The sequence below is a fragment of the Battus philenor genome, unplaced genomic scaffold (genome assembly GCF_028537555.1).
Source record: "Battus philenor isolate CCGP_79_NKW_IND1 unplaced genomic scaffold, ilBatPhil1.0.hap1 SCAF_9, whole genome shotgun sequence".
Taxonomy (NCBI): domain Eukaryota; kingdom Metazoa; phylum Arthropoda; class Insecta; order Lepidoptera; family Papilionidae; genus Battus; species Battus philenor.
This window is the reverse complement of record NW_027181759.1, coordinates 2,225,755-2,245,268: the sequence shown is the minus strand read 5'-3', so window position 1 is coordinate 2,245,268 and position 19,514 is coordinate 2,225,755. Positions and strand designations below refer to the sequence as shown.

Here is a 19,514-nt window from a genome sequence, read left to right as displayed (position 1 = left end):
AAACATCTTCTCGTCCTAAGTCCTTTAGAGCTTTAAAATCTAAAATCAATGTGTGTTACTAGTGATGACCTGGTGAAATATACTGTGCTAAATCTTAGATCATTGCCGTATTATGTCGAATAAACAATGTTTAAATTTGAATTTAGAACTCGAATCGAATTAGTCGACCAAGTGTTATTGTGTAACGCAATATTCAAAACTATATAAAACGACAATGAAACGTCTGGCAACGGCTGGAGGGCAGACGGAACCGAAATAGAGGTAAACGAGACAGTTTTGTGTATGACGTCACTTGGCAGACGACTCCCGCCGTCCAAGGCTGCGTGAGGGACGGACGTGTTTTGTGAAACAAATCCCCTCTTGCATTTGGCGACGACACACGAAATTGAAAACGAGATTGCATAAGCTTTGAAACGAATTCCTTTTTCATTTAAATTTAGAACAAACACATTTGCAACAAGTTCCATCCAAAAACAATATAAGTAAACTGTGATCATATATTTTGTATATATGTTGTACATAATGATAGCAATAAATAAATAATATTTACAAATTCCTTTTACTTGCACTAAGCGTTTCACTACTACTTACATATATCTACACCGGCCACATTGTATTCAGCCAGGTATAACTTAGGAGTCTTCAATACAAGATTGAATAGATACATTGCCTTGTCGCATTTCACATTAGCTTGTCAAATATGTATGTATATGTGTATTTATATATGTGTGTATATCTATAGTTAGGTATTCTAGTATGTATGTATATGTGTATAGTAATGTACATATTTGTATGTACGTACACCTTAAACTGCCTTCTCCTTTATGTCTCTCATAACCATCTAAAAGGTTGTCTGGTAGAGATCGCCTTGAGAGATTAGACCGCCTGTAATATACCGCCATATAAATTCTTTCTTATTTATTTTATTTTGTTTTCTTCTATTTATTGTCCATGGTGTACAAAAAGTGTTAATAAATAAACTAAACAGATTTCAGCGTGATCATTATACAGCTTTAAAACATTTTACTGGCAAATGATCTATACATTCATCCCTTTAATATTTTTACAATCATCCTGTACATAAATAATTGCGTCATTTGATAATATCACACAAGATTATTGACAGCGAAAGTTATTACACGAAATGAAGAAGTCATTTTTATTTCACATTATTATCAATAGAGTCCAATTTAGACAGCGATAAGATATGTAAATGACGTAATATTACTATTATATACCATATATAAGGACTGTATGCTACATATATAATAAACAAATTAGTTTCTATATTCTTCGTGTCTATCATATAACATAGTAACTGTTTACAAACAGGAAAACACCGGATAAACTGTCATATAAGGGTATTAAAATATACGACGCGTCATACATATAACCATAGTAAGCCTGTGTGATGAATGACAACCCGTATGTTTCCCGGAGAAGAATCTTGTTTCCCAAAAAAGAGATAATTTTAAAGTTAACCACGGTTCACTACTGGACATGGTCTTCGCCCATGGAAATCTTCCAATCAGGCATAAATACCTCTTCGTGCGTACGTCTTCATTGTAACTAGGGTACGATCAACCAGCGTAAATTTTTAGTCCACGGACCTCCAGTTTCAATAACAAAAAAAAATAGAAGGAACATGTTTAAAAAAATGGTAAAATACATACAACACATTCCCTTTTCCATACAAATTGCAGAGTAAATTAAAGCACCCATCACTGGCTAGTTACATATGCAAACAGATAACCAATCGAACCTTCTAGAAATCAATTCAAAGATTAAGCAATAAATAACAATTGCAGTTCTAAGAAATGAACGCGTACAATAAGAATTGAAAGAACCATATCTACATCCGACGTTCACGGAACTTATATATCGAAATATTGGTCATTGTGACGATGTTTTAGATTGGCCGATCCCAGCAGTGGGCGTCTATCGGCTGATATGATGATATACAGCGATGTTGAGAACATTGGACAAAGACAAAGGCAGTCAACAACTTAAACTTACGAGGCGTCTTTACTCAACTAGAGCACACAAAAATCGACCCACGAGGTACATTAATTATATCAAGTCGACCCAATAATAATTAAATTAATTTTTTTAATTATGATAAATAAAAAATAAATTAAATAAAAAGATAAATTATTAACGGTGTCACTAACAACGACATACGGGTAGACTGAAGATAATTTCGTCTTTATCTTTTCAGTCGATGGCCGCCCAAGTCATAGGCCTTCTACAAAAAAACCCTTCTTACAAATTAGACATAAAGAATACGGAACCCACTCCCCTTGGGTACAGTTCGAACTTATCGCCATTCTATTTATATCACTCGTCTATGCCTATCCATTAGTGTCGGGTTCAACAGTACAATTAATTGTGTAACAAACCCATTGGTCGCTTCGTGCTTTTCAATTGGAATAAGTACATTCAATATAATTGGCCGGCCTTCCCCGACGTGCAGTTGCTGGTGAAGGGCGATCTGTGACTTTAACACATATCAATAAATACTATTATTATACTATAGTATAATTTTCATAGAGTTGTATACGTTATTTATATTATAAGTCAAAGTAACTATTACATCATTAAACATGTAATATTGAAAGGTTGGTTTCCACCTTAAAAAAACACTGAAATAGAGTGTGGGATAGTAATATAATCGAAAATAGGAGTGAATAGTTCAGAATAGTAGATCTGAGCCATTGAAAGAGACGCATAGAAGAATTTGGAAGCCTTTATCTAAAGAGAGATCTAAATCACGCAATAACAAACCACATACCAGGTTACAAGATGATAAACCTATTTCCTCCTATATGACAGATCTCTACCATTAGGCAGCAGAGCTTTAAGTAACAAAAAAAACTTAAGGGGTTTTGTTTGGGCGCCCAAAAACGTAAAGGTATTAATATATTACGATTATAAAATAAGGATACAGAAATAAAAGGCTTCACTATTACTACTTCCTATCCAAGGATATGTTGGAAACGGCATCCGTCGATCTCCGATGACCTTTAGGGTAACAAGTCCACCTTGTTGCAAGTACATTATATATAATTTAATAACGTAAAACATTCGATAAAATCATCATTCCGTATCTAACAGTAAACTATAGACATTTAAATTTACGTTACATCAATGTCTTATTCTTTCTTTTACGAAAGTGCTTAGCAAAATTCGAAAGAATAAATATTTGTTTTATTGTGGGTAGGTACACAATTGCCAATCCGCGGTCAACTCTAGAAACTAAAGGCCTCATTGGCCATCTAACCTGAAGCTATGTAGCCTTCCTGTGTAAATGTAAATGATTCGAAGAGTGGGAGGCGATGCGTAAATATAATATAGGTGAATATGCTGCATGTTAAATGTAGGCTAAATTATAGAAATTGTTAAAGATGAGAGAGAAGGTAAAAGTAGGAGAATGTATATCCCAATCCCGAAAATTAAATAGAAAAAAGAGCATTTAAAAAATTATGTAAATGATTATACCGGGAAATTTGTCTAGGAAAAACAAATAACGCAACTGCATAAGCAAAGTGAATAATAGGAAACATATAAGTTTAACATGACGTAATTGCGTTTACGTCATTCGATTAGTACAGAATGCACGTGGCATATGCAATAAATTTATTTTTAGTTTTAACTCATATGAACTTCACCTCATTGTTTGGATAGTTACAGGCTTCACAGGAGTCTAGATATATACCTCCGCTGAACTATTTCTCTCTCCTCCACCTCTTTTACCCAAATCCCTCTATAGCAAACGTATCACGCTAAAGTATATATTTTCTCCTTCACTGTTACCTTCGTGTGAACATCTTCGTTAACGTTAAACCAGCGAAATAGAAGTAATTCTATTTTCTTAAGTTCGTGTTTGGTTGCTTGGCTTGGGCTTTTACAGCTTCATCGGAACTGAGTTCACGGAGCGGAAGGGTCCGTGAACTTATTTAAACCATAATATAAATATATAAACAAACATAATATAGATGTATAAACCGTAGTCTTTGATCCCTGTCTAGTAATGTTTTTATTTTTATTTGTTTTTTCATTGTTTGAACATAAATCATTATGTGTTCTCAGTGAGATAGTTATAAGGTAACAACTATAATTAATTTTAAATTTCTAAGCTTCTAAGTTTGTACTTTCTTACTGCCTTTTGTTACTGTCCATCTCCTATAAAGTAAATAAAAGTAAATAAATATATAGTAGCTGTGTAGCGTTGATGTTGTGTATACGGCTTGGTACAACAGCGTGGATCACAGGCGAGCCAAGGATGTATCCGAATCCAACCTCCATTCGCCCACGCTGTTCGCGGTTTGGATTAAGTTCGACCCTTCAGTTCCGCTAAAGCTAACGTCCTCGAGCTAGCAGCGTACCTGTATATTTTGACATTATAACTATACAGGATGATTGGTTATATGTGCAAAAACTTTTAAAAGGTGAATATACAGCTCATTTGACAGCAAAGCTTTCATACATATTTCCAATCACCTTTATAAAGTGATCACTGTGAAATATTTTACTTTAATATTTAATGGAATCAGGCGTTACCTCGCGGAAGTCCATCCTAAGGAAGAAAAGGACCAATATTTAGCCACTTCCGTTGTAGCCACTAGTTGGACATCTGTTTTTGGCACTAATCGGTGTAACATAACTCCTGAAGATGCCCCGTGGAGGGGTGAAACACGTGTTGAGTAATTTGGCGGTGACAGTTGTGTGATTCGCATTGTTTGCCGCATACGCATTTATCAGCGGGCTGGCAGGCGGTGCACTGTATTGCACAACTACCACTGCATGTGCGGAAGTGGCTAAATATTGGTCCTTTTCTTACATATGTTACTTTAATTTATTTTTTATATTGTACGAGTAAGACCCATAACTTCTGGCAGTATAAAGTGTACAGAAACAGACAATACAACAATAATTAATTGTAATATTTAATCTGACTTTTGAAAACGCATTTTCTTTCTATACTATCTCATAACACAATTTATTATTTCTGAAACTATTTATTTTTTTGAAAAGTGTGTATATATAACCAACCAGCCTGCATAATAAACATAGAGCACGTTGTATATTTTACCGTATTAAAAGTTTAATATATTTTACAGAACAAAATGCACTTTATTGCAAAACGTTATGAACTATTTTAGTTAAGATCGTCTAGTTACATGCACCATGAAGGTGTTTACACCGGCAATGCAATATGCATAAGGCATAATCGCTTGCACGACTACCTGTTCGCTGGGGGTCGTTTACCTGAGGTCATCTCAGCTGAGATAGGAAGCATTGAGGTAGGATGTTCCCGGTTGATGAAATTCAAACCATATGACATTGCATTAAAGTTGAATTTGCATTGATTGTTGACGAAACCTTATCATGCAATCCATAACATCACAACTAAGTATGCCCAAGGCACATTATTACGAGCTAAACCAATTTGTCGAGTAATTACTAAAAGCTGTACGTATAGCCAATATTTTTAAAAATTGAAGTTGTGCTTTTGATATATGAGAAGTACTCAATAAATCAGTTCTAACTAAACTAACGCTTATGAATGGAGTTGAATTTAGAAGATTAAGTAGCTCTTCTTGTCTGTTACTTTCCTGCGTAGAAACGCCTTAAGTTATGACGGTAGTCAAATATAAAAAGGTTGTCTATAAACTGTGTTGTGTCAGCACTATGTCATTTACCTAAATTATTTGTAATATTGGCAACATTGACATCGAACATTTTTTTTAAATATTACCGAAGATATTTCTCTCTACCTTACTACGCTGTCATCTGTTGACATCTTCGCTTTGTGACTGATATTACTAATTCAAATTGCTAAGAAATGGTTAAATGTGGTCGGTAAATATACCACTACACTAGTATAATAATTATAATAATAAATCTTTATTTCATTCCATTCCAAATGACTTTAAATTAGTAATTTTAAATATTAGTTAGGGTAATCTTGTACTAAGTTTGTATGAACCCCCTCTGGGTAAAACCCTCCTCCAAAGCTTTTTATTTTTCTCTATCTTTGTCAACTTGGAGCCACCCGTGATCTGCTGTAGCCACTATCTCGTCAGCCCATCTGGCATTAGGTTTACTTCTCGCTCTGGTACTACGCATCCATTTTATAACTCTTTGTGTCCACCTTTTATCAGCGAACCCCACCACGTCACCACTCGACCTGGGCAGGTCCAGCTTAACTTTCTTTGAAGTGTATAAATAAGTGCATAGGTCAATACACTTACCTATTACTATTGCTCAAATTGGTAATAAAGTAAAGGAAATCAAAGGCTGTATCGGGAGGTTTAAAGCGACTTGAATCTGACATTCGCACAGACAATGAACTCGCTGAATAAAAAAAAATAGAGTCGATTATACTTTTAATAAAACACCAATTAAATGCAGAAGAATCCCAGTGACTAGTGGCAAACCCTTGTAATTAACGCGCAAAGTGTGAATTATTTCGTATTGCATAATAACCGCCTAAGAACCGAAATTACGACCTACAATCCCAAGTGTCAGTCTTCTACCGCTGGATCTAGAAATACTACCTATTGTCTACATTCCATGGTAGCGTATTACATTTATATAAAACCTTTTTAAATAGTCTCAACAACACCCGTAATATTAAAACGCAATGTGCTTTTATATTTAAAACTATGATTTTCACTAAAATAAATTGAAAGCAGTATCCTTATGCACAGTGCAATTTACAATACAAGTCGACCGTACCGTATGAAAGATAACATGCACCAACAATTCCATTATCTTCACAATTCGATATCTTTAAACAGATATAAATTTTATAACACAAGCTTAATATACTTTACAGCGGGCTTATATATTAAAATATAAATCATAAATTTGAGGATAATGACTTTTGATAATTTAATATAAGGCTGCGGGGTTGGTAGGCCTGGTACCAGGTGGATCGACGACATAGTTAAGGTTGTGAGGAGTCGCTTGATGCATGCAGCCCAGGACACATCATCGTTGCGATTTTTGGGGGTGGCCTTTGTCTTGTAGTAGGCGTCCATAGGCCGAAAACAAGAATATACGTCTGCGTATAGAGGTAAGGTGTAAAGATGTATAATAATAATTACATTTAAAAAGAGTCTCTGTCTCACAGAAAGATGTGTCTCGTCAAATTTGACGCAATAATAGTGATATTTAATAATAATAAAAATAAATACATTTAAAAAACTTTTAAGTTAAACGGTTTTTTAATACCCATATTGTGGTGGTTGTGGAAAAATATGTACCTAGTCCGCCATATTGGAACGGCGTCCATCTTGAATTTTAAATTTTGACATGATCATCGTGTTTTACTAGTGTAGCCCTTTCATTTGATACCCATATTGAGGGAGTTAAGGAAAAATACGTAATCCGCCATTTTGTATCGGCGGCCATCTTAGATTTATAATGTTATTGATTTTATTATATTATGTTGTCATCTAAATTAAATGTATGTACCAAATTTCAGATCAATCTGACAACGGGAAGGTGCTTAAATTTCAATTTCTAATTTTGATCCAAATAAATTCCGTACGGGTCGAACTAAATAAAACCGTTTAAAAATGCAGTGGTAGCTCAGCGACTAGAACTGAAAATTGCAATTGTAGGTTACGGATTCGATTCTCTTTAATAATATATACTTTCACAGTTTTATCTCCTCCTTGCGTCATATCACTATAAATTGTGACTCTTATTGCAAAGTTTATCGCGCACTATGTTACGCTACCGATTAGTGGTAGTCCAGCGGCATAGGACTGAGATTTGGGATTGTAAGTCACGGGTTCGATTCCCGAGATACAGTTTTATATAATTAACACTGTGCATTAATTATATAGTATTGTCACTGCTCACAAACAAGTTTTAAGAGTTTAATGGAATCAGGCATATTTAATGGAATCAGGCGTTACCTCGCGGAAGTCCATCCTAAGTAAGAGAAAGCCACTTCCGCACATCTTAAATATTTAATGGAATCAGTTTTATGAGTTTTATCAGTTTTAAGAGGATGGACAGCAGCGTCTGCTTACCCGCCTGTCAAGCGTGACGATTATGGTATATCCCTCTATAGACATCTTTAGGTCAGGCCTGTGCCTTATAATGGCAAATAGATATGAGAAAAACATTTTATTATCTTAGAAACATTATCACGATTCGTTGTATTACTGTAAAGAGTTTATTCAGACAAAAATTAATATTCATAGGGTGATTGTATATTGTACACCAATAAAAGCTTCAAATGGGTCAATGTATAAATCGTTTGTCACCAAAATTTTATAAAATATATAAAGTATTCTAGTATTTTCATTTACAGTGTGACCTTTGTTAGAGTTCAGAGTCAGATTTAGCCTTTCTATAATATCCTTCATTTTAAAACTGTGAGGGTTCCAAAGATTTTTGTGATCACTTCAACAATATCCTTAAAACACAAGAAAAGCTGCATTCCCAAGCTCTATTATCAGTTAAAAATCCTTCACACTGTAATAGGACTTCTTCACAGGTATCTTCTTAACCCTTTTTGAGCCAGAGCCGATATATAGTCCCACGCCTCCGAGCGGTTTACCATACGCATCGCGGAAGAACTCTATTTTAAAATAAGTTTATTTAATTTAATTACATTATGAGAGAATTAAAAAATATAGTTTTTCATTTTAACTCTGTGGAAGTCGACCGAATATGGAGGTACCGAAATCTAACATAAACACCGATGGTGGTCGCTCGCGACCTCCAAGCTGCGGCGTCATTTGCTGTGACTTTTGGGCTCTTATCAAACCTTTTCGAAATATTCTTTATAACATTTAGTCCATATAAAATTATGATGAAAAGATAACTTTTTGTACATGCAAAGACGTTGTGTAAGAGAGAACTCAACTTTAACTATTTTTATGAAAATTAATACTATTTTCATTCATATAATTTTTAATGAGTAGAGAAAAACTAGTCAATGTTTTGTTCTCTACTTCATCCACATCTAAAGTATACTGCTTCTTTTAATCATGTAAATATTGTTTCTCCTTAAGTTTTTATGTGCATTTTACCAAGCCACAGTAAGATCGTGAAATCGACCAGTTATCCTTGCATAGGCCACATCTTTTTCGCTCGGCACTAAAAGGGTTAATGAATTTCTTTAATAAACTACAAGATTAGTTTTAAAACATTACATCAGTGTTATTGTAAAACTGTTTAGTTACCCATGTCACTAAGTCTAAGGCATGGATGCACAGACCGCGGCCCGCCGGTCGAATACTGGTGGCCCGCCGACAGCAAAAATAATACTCTCGTACATTCGAAAAATATTGAATTCTATTCCAGAATAAAACAAAAAAAATATGTTCGAAAAGTAATTTGAATCTCGCGCGCAATTTAAATTTTATTAATTATTTATTATTATCTATTCTGTATTGTTTTTAAATACCTATACTTCTGGCGGCCGGCCCGCCATCAGTTCATGGTTTACCCGAGTGGCCCCTAGTCTTAATAAGTCTGTGGAACCATGGTCTAAGGTAAATTTAATCTAGGCATCACCACCAATCTGGTACTATAAACCAGGCAAACAGGTATCCAATGACAAGAAAAAGATAAGAAACACCAGATTTAAACGACATACGAGAAATTCTTCAATCTTACACTCGATTAACACGTGCTATATCACTACGTATAACAAACTTGTTCATTTTACAACAATCATTTTATTTTATCGCAACATAATTAAACAATACTGTTTAATCTACTGCAATTGGTACAACGAAGTTACATATACGAGTTATGTATAAAACTGGGCCAATTATTTAAGATTCTAATTTTAAATATAAAATAAAATAACAAGTAGCAAATTATAATGTAAAGTGAAATTTTATTCTTTGACATTTGACGTTTTATCACGTCCACATATAACGTTGACAGATGACCTTGTTATGGTCGTCGGAAGACGCTGAGTGCTTCCAACCAGTCCTATTGGACTCCGGCTGAAGACACCATCATCTTCAGCTGGTTCGCAACTGGAACCAAGATCCGGTTGTTTGGACTAAAGTACTATGGGGACAAGTAGCCCGCCAACCGCATGAACCTAAGTAGGGGTCATTTTCTAGTGAAAAAAAAATATTAAGAAATACAAAACCCTGTTCCCAATTAAATAGGGGGTGGAAGGAGAGGTCCTCAATAGCAGGAGCCAATAAAAAAAAGTAGGGGTCATTGGTAAGCTTTTAAGCGTAGGTTTTTTGTGGTTAATTCCAGACATCGGACATGTTCGTTTCCGTGGTTCGATCTGTGGTTTGGCGTCACCGGAGTGAGTGGTCACACTTACTGCTCTTGCGAACGAGCCGAATAGTAACTTTCTGGCTGGCTACCAGCGAGTTACCACAGCTAGGTTACTTGCCTGCTCAACAAGAGGTATATCCTAGATTATACCTACCGCATCCGGGCGGGCATCCTCAATGTATTTCAGGCTTCACCCCTTGATGACAATCTGGGAGTGTGCCCACAACCGCGGTACCACATGCGGATAATATTGGAGCCAGCTTTTCTGGCGTGCCAAGCGCGGGCAGTGCGTTCTTTGTGACGTATGACTGAGCCTTACAAATCCATCTTGGAGATCTTGAAGAATCAGTGATTGTGTTCGTGCACAGGTCACCCAAAAATACTGCTGTCAGTGACCTGAGAAGGCAAGACCTACCGTAAATAGATCCCCACACTCCATCAGGGGTACTGTACCCACTGGGAACAGCATATTCTACAAATTAGAAATAGATGAGAGAAGGGCCCAGGTCCAACAGAGACCATTATATACCATATACTGAATTTGCGAATTATAAACAAGAAAGAACCTTGGTCGATAAACACACTCGATAGAGAGGAGTGCTGCTATAAATATTAAAATTCCAACCATCTGCTTACTAAATATACCACTGCATTTCAAAATCCAACCACGGGATAAACTATACACCGACGTGCTGACGTCACAGGGTTAAAAATAACTCGTGTGTGTCGAGTGAAACGCAAAGGTCGAATAATACCATAAAAGTTGTTTATTCTCAAACACCATAGACAAAGGCGTTTTGTGCATGCAGCCTATTGAAACGTACGAACTGGCCATGAAGAGACGCTTTCATTTGCTATGGCTTAGATAAGTATATTTAGGACTGTTCAAAAGTCATAATCAACATAACTTTGTCGCGTATTATTTTTAATTTTTTATGGACCAGACTGTCACTGCTGACATTTGCAGATTCCGCGGTTTTGAGCTGGCAGGGCGCCGAGTGCACCTAGCCTAAGACCTCTTTTAAAGTGGCGAATGATAGGGCTTCCGGGGTGAAACTAAAAGTAGTACATGTTAGTTGTAAGTACATGGTTTAACAAAAATTGTGTTTCGTTACAAAATCAGATCATAGTGAAAATACATCCATACAAAAATTCGAGAAAAAGGCACAAACATGCGATTACTTTTTTTAAAAGAATAAATGTTTTAAACTATTAATATTTATATAAAATTAATCCTTATTTCTCTTGGTCATCCCACCTTGAGAACGACTTTCCTGAACGACCTCTTTTTCGATTCCTGGCATTCGGAGGTTGAGGAAACTTGTAAAATTTAAACTTTGTGCATTTGACAGTTCGCACTTCGCAGATGTATTACGTCATGTAACATCTGCATTCAGTCAGTATTTATCCATCATAAATTAATTCATTTATTTCACAATTTATTAATAAAACACAGCGATCATTTTTTTATAGAAAGCGACGGGCCAATTACTTCTGACAAGTCTTTCGACACATTAATAAAAAATGCTTTTTAAAACAACACTACGATATCAAATTACCTTTATTTTAGTAATTTTTATCATAAACATGCAAAGTACTTGCGCCATATAAAAACTTTTTTTAATAAAAACGTAAACAACGATAAAAAATAACAAAGGGCGTCACGGACGCACGGTCTGGATAAAAACTTGACCGCCAGACCGAGAAAACAATGAACGAAAAAAAAAACATTTCAAGGTTACGCGTCCAGGAGGACGCCTTTTCACCGAGGGAACGTTTCCTTAAATATGTTCGAATAAATAAAATTTTAACCTCTCGTAAAAAAAAAATATCTTCCTTTATGATAATACAAGCTGTCCACCGCCCGCAAACTTAATAACCACACCTTCAAGACCTCTTGCGGATGAAATTTCATAAAATTCCTTCTAGCTGATCTCTACTTGGCGATAGAAATATTCCTACTAAATTTCAAGCCTCCAATCCTTACAGTTTCAGAGATATCGTGATGAGTCAGTACATTAATGAAAAACTCTTTACTTTAAATCCGTTTATTTCGAATCCACTACAATTTCATTAATGCATATTTACCCGTTAACCATATATGTTATACCTCAAAATTCGCAAGTCGCTCTTTGTATGTACTCTATCCTTTTCTTGTCCATTATTACCTTATGATCTGGCAGATATCGTCTTAGTACATTGATTGCTGCCGTCCCTTTCTTTTAGTGTCTCTTAGTAGTAGTTACTTTAGTTAGTAGTAGTCACTCTGTGTTTGGCACTAATCGGTGTAACATAACTTCTGAAGATGCCCCATGGAGGGGTGAAACACGTGTTGAGTGGTTTAACGGTGGCAGTTGTGTAATTCGCATCGCTGGAGGGCGGTGCATTTTGTTACATGACTACCACTGCATGTGCGGAAGTGGCTAAATATTGGTCCTTTTCTTACTCAGGATAAACTTTCGCAAGGTAACGCCTGATTCCATTAAATATTTCTTACTTATCACCTTTATCTTATATCTCGAATAGATAAGCTTTAACCTCTACCAACTCACATCATTGCTCTCATTCCTGAGGATCATGATCCTCTTTACAAGCATACCGCGATCTTCCGATGACCTTGTAAGGTCGACGGGAAGACAATTTTCTATCGGTACTTTTGATGATTCCTAGGTCCAACAGTGGACGACACGAATTATATAACACTAGATATACCCGTTAAAGATGCTGTGTTATGCATCTAATTAAAAATCCGAACAAAAAGACTGTTCTTATATCTCAAACATGTCAAAATAAAAACAAAAAAAAGAGGAATTTTTCGAAAACCGTCCCGGGGATATTTCATTACGATTGGATTTATATATAGAATGTATGCCGAGAATCGATCCGCGACCTACAGTCGCAAGTTTCAGCACTCTGCCTCTGAGCTAACACTGCTGTCATACGACCCTGATTAAATAAGCTTACGTCTTCTGTTATACAAGAAACCAATGAAGTGCTTGATCCATAGATCACCCTTGATGACCTCTAGAGGTTCAATGACATCACTTGATTCATCATACACTGCACCAACGCAGAAAAAATGAAAACATACTTCTCTTTAAGGATAGCTGTTGTATGCAAATTTGAATGTAAATCAGTCAATAGTTGTTTAAGAACTGGTTTAAAATTGACACTGTTAATAATATACAGGTTGATTGATTGTTGTTGTAAATGCTATAAAGGGGGATGCTATATTAGGGGGACCGGAAAGTAATGTCGCTTTATTAAGTTAAATTCACACGACTACGTTTTAAACTAGTTTTTATTTCTAATCAACAATATATTGACCTTTGCTATCGACAACCTTTTGCCATCTAGTATACAACGTCTCCCAAGTACATAAAGAGTTACCAAGAGACAATCAAATATGGACATGCACAGAAAAGACATTACTTTCCAGTCCCCCTAATATATAGTCAATTTATGTAAGGCACACCTGTTTAAATGGATTCTAAATTTCGTTGATAATTTATCACATTAGTTCAGCTAGACAATAATAGATGGCGTCATTAGTCTTTTACATCGCGACAAGATCTCTTTCCCTACGATTAATGAAAATTTAACTTTGTAAGGTTGTGTTATGTACACATCCGTTGCGACACACCTTATCAATTAATGGTTTCAGAAATAATAAACAACAGAATGACAACGCAGTAAAGTAATGCATTTTCAAAATTCGAATTATTGCATATTAAAACTAACTATTGTTTACTATCTGTCCCTGATGACTTTTTACTGGTAGAAGTTACTGGCCTGAAGCATTGGCAATATGTTTTTTTTTAATTTTTTTTAATCTGTATTCCACAGACATTACCATCCGTGCTTTTGTTTTTACAATTACGTTTCACGCCTCCAAATTTTTTCCTCACGTTTTTGAATGTTAATTTTAAACCTCTTAATCTATTTACTACCTAAAGTCAACTAATTATTATAATTTTTTTCGCATTGACAATTTCAAAAGTAATGTTACACATTTCACAGTGATCACTATATACAGGGCGATTGTAAATTGGTGTAAAAGCATACAAACTGTTTGCTGACAAACGAACGAAACATTCAACTATGAAAGCCTTTTTTAAAGCCTCTATGAATATGCTAATAAAAATTATATGGCCTTATAATGTTGAATCGAAACATCAAAACGACACTTGTATATCCTGGCATCATAAAATCCAAAAAAGTTCATTTATTGATATGAGTGAATTTCCACCTCTCGTGTGGTTCACTGACATATGAACAGCGTCGTTCTCTTCAGCTTTGTTTTAATTAGTTGGAACGCTACAAGGCCATTATAAAAACAAATAACCAGATGAAACTTTAAACATGCATCAAGACCAAGTCTTATCTTCGATTGTTCTCTCGTGTGACAATAGACAGTTATCTCTTCCTGCACAACGCTCAAGTATCATTCATATTTAGGTGTTCCATATTTAAATTAATTAAACAAGGACTTATTTCTTTCATTTCTCGAGAAAATTTATTGCCATAGATTGTTTACAAATCTCCTACGGTTATAAATGTTTATAATTAGATTAGATTCGCGTTATATGAAAACGCAGTCATGTGACCCTGTATAACGCGTTACAATGATTCACGTTCATTTTTTTACGTTATTTAAATAAAACATTAAGACAATTAATTAATTAAACTACAAACCATAAATTTCACAGTACAGAAATGTGGTAGTAAATATATAATACTGTTTTATCATATTTTCTCTAAAAGCCTACTAGATGGCGCTAGTCAGCAAGCCTTTTAGACGTAGTACCGATTTACCGACGTTGTCCAAACGTGCTCCAAATAAATATTTATATATAACAAAAATTGTGTTTCTGTCTTGCCATCGTCTGTATAGTCCTTCGAACCGGATTTGAATCTGCGACCTATGAATATACAGTCCACCACTATATATGGGGCCTCTCGTCCGTATCCTTAGGAAAGATAGGGTAGTTTTTAATCTTTTACTACTTTTTCAACTTTTTTTATTTCCATACTCTCCTATTATTCTTCACATGATCTATCTTTCGTCTACTTACATTCTACAATTTGTATCTTTCTTATCCTTACTGACTACCGTTCATTCATCACCTCACTTCCTAAATATCAAGTATATACTCATTTAACATTTCACATTTTTAATTTACTTATTATTACTATATATCACAGAATATTGACTATTTATTTCATTGGTTCAGTATATCGGTATATACATGGGACATAGTATTAAAAAGTAGCATGATATGAAAACGAGTTATAAATATTTCGCGTGATTATAGGTAAGAGTGCGGTATTGTTATTGTTTACGATAAAGTTATTTAGATTTGGATAAGTTAATTTTCAAAGTCAAAATTAAAAATGTATTATATAAAAAACACACTTTTAATAATATAGCATCGTAATAAAAGTCGTATAATTAAAAAAACGATTTAAAGACACAAAATTAACATTACACTTGTTGAACTTATTCACTTTCACTCTTTTAAAGTTCAAACTGTGTGGGTTTAAAAATAAACTACCGTTATGAACGACGATACGAGTGAAGGAACATTAAAATCAATTACATGTCGGATGTAACCGGTAAAAACTGTATTTATGGAAGCCCTATACTATTATGACAGCGAAGATAGAAACCCATAAACAAAGCTATACTATTTTATTTTGCGAATAAGTAATCCATATGAACATACAGTGATAATACTCGCTATTTGTTAAATTCTATTTAAATACAAGTATATTGCCAAGAGCAAAAGATAAAACAATTGAAGAAAGAATAAAAATAAAATAATCGACAGTAATATAAAAAAAAAACATCTGTCACTAGCTGTCAAACAGTTGACGTCAAAATTAAAAAAAAAACAGTTTGTTAGAATGAAACAAAACATCGTACACTAGAAGGGGCCAAACTGCAGCCCGCTAGCCACACGAGACTATGAAGGATTATTTATTGCTTTCAATGTTTGTACCGGAATTGCCCTTTTTCATTTCTGTGTTGTTATACTTCAAAAATAATTATCATACAATTCAAACGTCGACCCGTAACTAACTTGTTTATCTGAATTACTATTCTGAAGTACTAAGAAATGTAATACATAAAAATATAAGAATAAAAATGAGTATAGTAACAAATTGTAAATAACTGTGATATCAAAGAATATGACGAAGAAAGGAGAAATGTGTTAGAACTGTGGCTAAAAGAAAAATGATGTAAGACATTGTATAGTTCGAAAGAGGATATAGTGAGAGATATAGAGTAGACAAGATAAGAGAATGTAAATAAAAAGATACATGAAAAAGTAATTTATAAAATACTTTCCTGTTCCAACTATAAGATAGGGAGAACGTAAGACCCCCAAAAAAAGGATCCATTAAAAAAAAGTAAATTACTAAGAAATGCTACATTATAATTATATTACTTATTATTGATATTAAATTTTAAAGAATCATCAAATTAAAACTATCATAAATAAACTCAATACCTATATTTTGTAGTTTTATTCATATATTGTTAATAATTTTTACGTATTTAAATCAACGCTGAGAAAACGTGTGCCTGTCTTTTATCTACCAGTGTCTTTTTACACTATACGAAGTCCACTCTTCCTAAATGTTCCCGTACCTTTAACAGACCATCTAGAGCTCCCGAGGTTGACTCTTATCCCGATACTAAACCACGGAGACTACCTTGAGTCTAATGCTAAATTAGCTGGTAAAAATCTGCGTGTCTTGAATAAGGTCAGGCCGTATTTCACACCGGGACATATATATGCGTGGAATACTGATGCAACCTGTAGAATGGCTTGGCTAAATGCCAGCTTGAAACTTATCAGAGAATCATTTAGTTTATAGAAACTTCTGAGCTTTGAACACTGCCGGCTAGTAGCGAGGCTACATTTTTTACAAGATTCATTCCGGAAAACGAGTTGAGGAACTCCACGACCTTATTCCATTATCCACCATCCTAGTTTCTATAGAAGACAAGCAGGCAGTCGACCCACTGCTACCCTTATATTAACTTTCCTTGGAGGCGTACCAAGCGATTTGATTCGTTTGATTTCAGAAACGCACAATCCGAGTATATAACGATCTGCCGGCTTCCTTAATTCCCGGGAATTGTAACCCAAGTCTCTTCAGGATCAGAGTGAATAGGTGCCTACTGAGTCTCCTAGCTTCATCTTTGACCACATCGTCGCTTTCCATCAGGCGAATTGGTGGTCAAACGCAGACAAGCTTTAGAAAAAATTGCGGTTCATGCAAAATCAGATTTAGAAAAAACGGCTCAGATTTTTAAGGAGCTTTGTTTTCTCTATTCAATATCATAAAATATTACATTGAAACTATAATAAAAGTCTTGTTACATACGAAACATAAAAGTCTTATAAAAATTTTTTTTTATATTTTATTATTGGATTGCAACAATAAAAAATCTTTGTGGCTAGCCACTTTCATATAAATACATAAAACATATTTCTGAGTACAGACGTGTTTATCGATTTAAATATTTCTTACAAATAATACACTAAACGTTGCAGTGGAATGTAAAATACGCGACCGTGTAGAATTTTAAATACGACTGCTTGTACACTTTATTCTAAATTGCTAGTCACAACTATCTTAAAACTTTATTATCTATCTATACTACCTCCTTTTAATAACCTGATTTCAAAATGGACAAATAGGCAGCGGCCTTTATTTAGATTCTTCGGACAAACTAACAATGTGACATATCCACCGTGTCCATCCGTGGTCCTAAAACTTTAAGGCCCCAGCGGCCATTTGTTCTACGCGTCATGTGACTAACCAGCTGCCACTTAAACTTGCCATTCCGCGTGGCAGTTCGATTACTTTTATTCGTCTACCAATCTCCTCAGTGATACTATATCTTAGAGAAATATCGAGCATAGCTCTCCATGGCTCGTTGAACGACTGTAACCTTGCCAATGAACTCAAAATGAGAGATCACTATCTAAATATAAGTTTTAATTTTATACAGGCTGTTCCAACACACTTATATACACAGTTAAAGGTCAAAAGAAAAAACATAACACTGTATGGTTACTTCTGACATATTGTCGTAATAACAATCTTCGTCTTTTCTCTTCTTTTATCTTAAAGACGTCCACTGCATAGGTCTCTTAAAAGATATCTATGGGGATATATACCATAATCGCCACACTTGGCAGGCGGGTTGGCTATCGTAATGTGGTATTATCGTATACAGAGGACTATGCTACCCATCCTCTGGAAACCTTTTTATGAGCAGTGGCAAAACTTATATAATCAATGCACAAAGTGTGAATTACGAGAATAGAAACCGCGACCTACCATCGCACGCCTCAGTTTTCTGCCGTTGAGCTACTGCTCCACACATATCGAATTGATTACTCATAGCCAAGAGCTGACATCAGTCGATTCAGATAGTACGTTAGAAATACAGAAACATTTCCCAATGTAGTCCTGGTAAACTCAGGAGGTGTTCACGGGTGATTCGACGGGGTCTAAGTCTTACAAAAAAAATAGTGGTTCAAAATTCGTATGCGGGGGTCCGCGATAGCTTATCTGCTTTGATATTGAATAACTAAAACGTTGGCATGACTTAACCTATCAATTACCTACATAGACAACATTTTTTAAGAATCTACTCGACTTATAATTATATAAACTTGCATATTCCTTATTACAGTTTTGTTAATATAGTAGACATATAGCCGACGGCAGCAAAATGGTATCCACCGGGACCAGCTAAATTTCGAAAGTGATCTCCGAGATAAACTGTCAGGGAATCTCTAATATCATACAATTAATTTAAAAAAATGAGGGACGTCCATAGCGTATTTACAGATGAAAAACTGACTATACCAAAACTTCGACAACTAAAAATCTCTAATTCATCTGTTATAAACGAAATCAGAGCTTTTAATAAAACATATAAAATTAAAATGCATTTTAAGTGACCTTTAAAATGTCATACTATTATTATAAACGAATATTTAAATTACCGGAAATTTGACAATAATGTAACTTGATTATTTTAATTTAGGTATATCTGACAGAAGAAATATGTGTATTCTTTCTGATTATTTTCTACTGCTATAACACTTTCCAAAGCAGAGTAGGGTCAAAAATAAAATAGTTAAAAAAAGTTGACATTCAATAAGACTTCTATTAGAAGTTAATCACATTAAATATATTTCATTACTTAA

At 34.7% G+C, this 19,514-nt stretch overlaps 1 protein-coding gene across 1 annotated transcript in view; it reads right to left on the bottom strand.

Annotated features, from left to right (window-relative positions):
* The window catches only part of LOC137932272 (monocarboxylate transporter 14-like), a 40,089-nt gene that overhangs the window by 19,519 nt on the left and 1,056 nt on the right, over window positions 1–19,514 (bottom strand). The gene's annotated exons all lie outside the window — the stretch shown is intronic.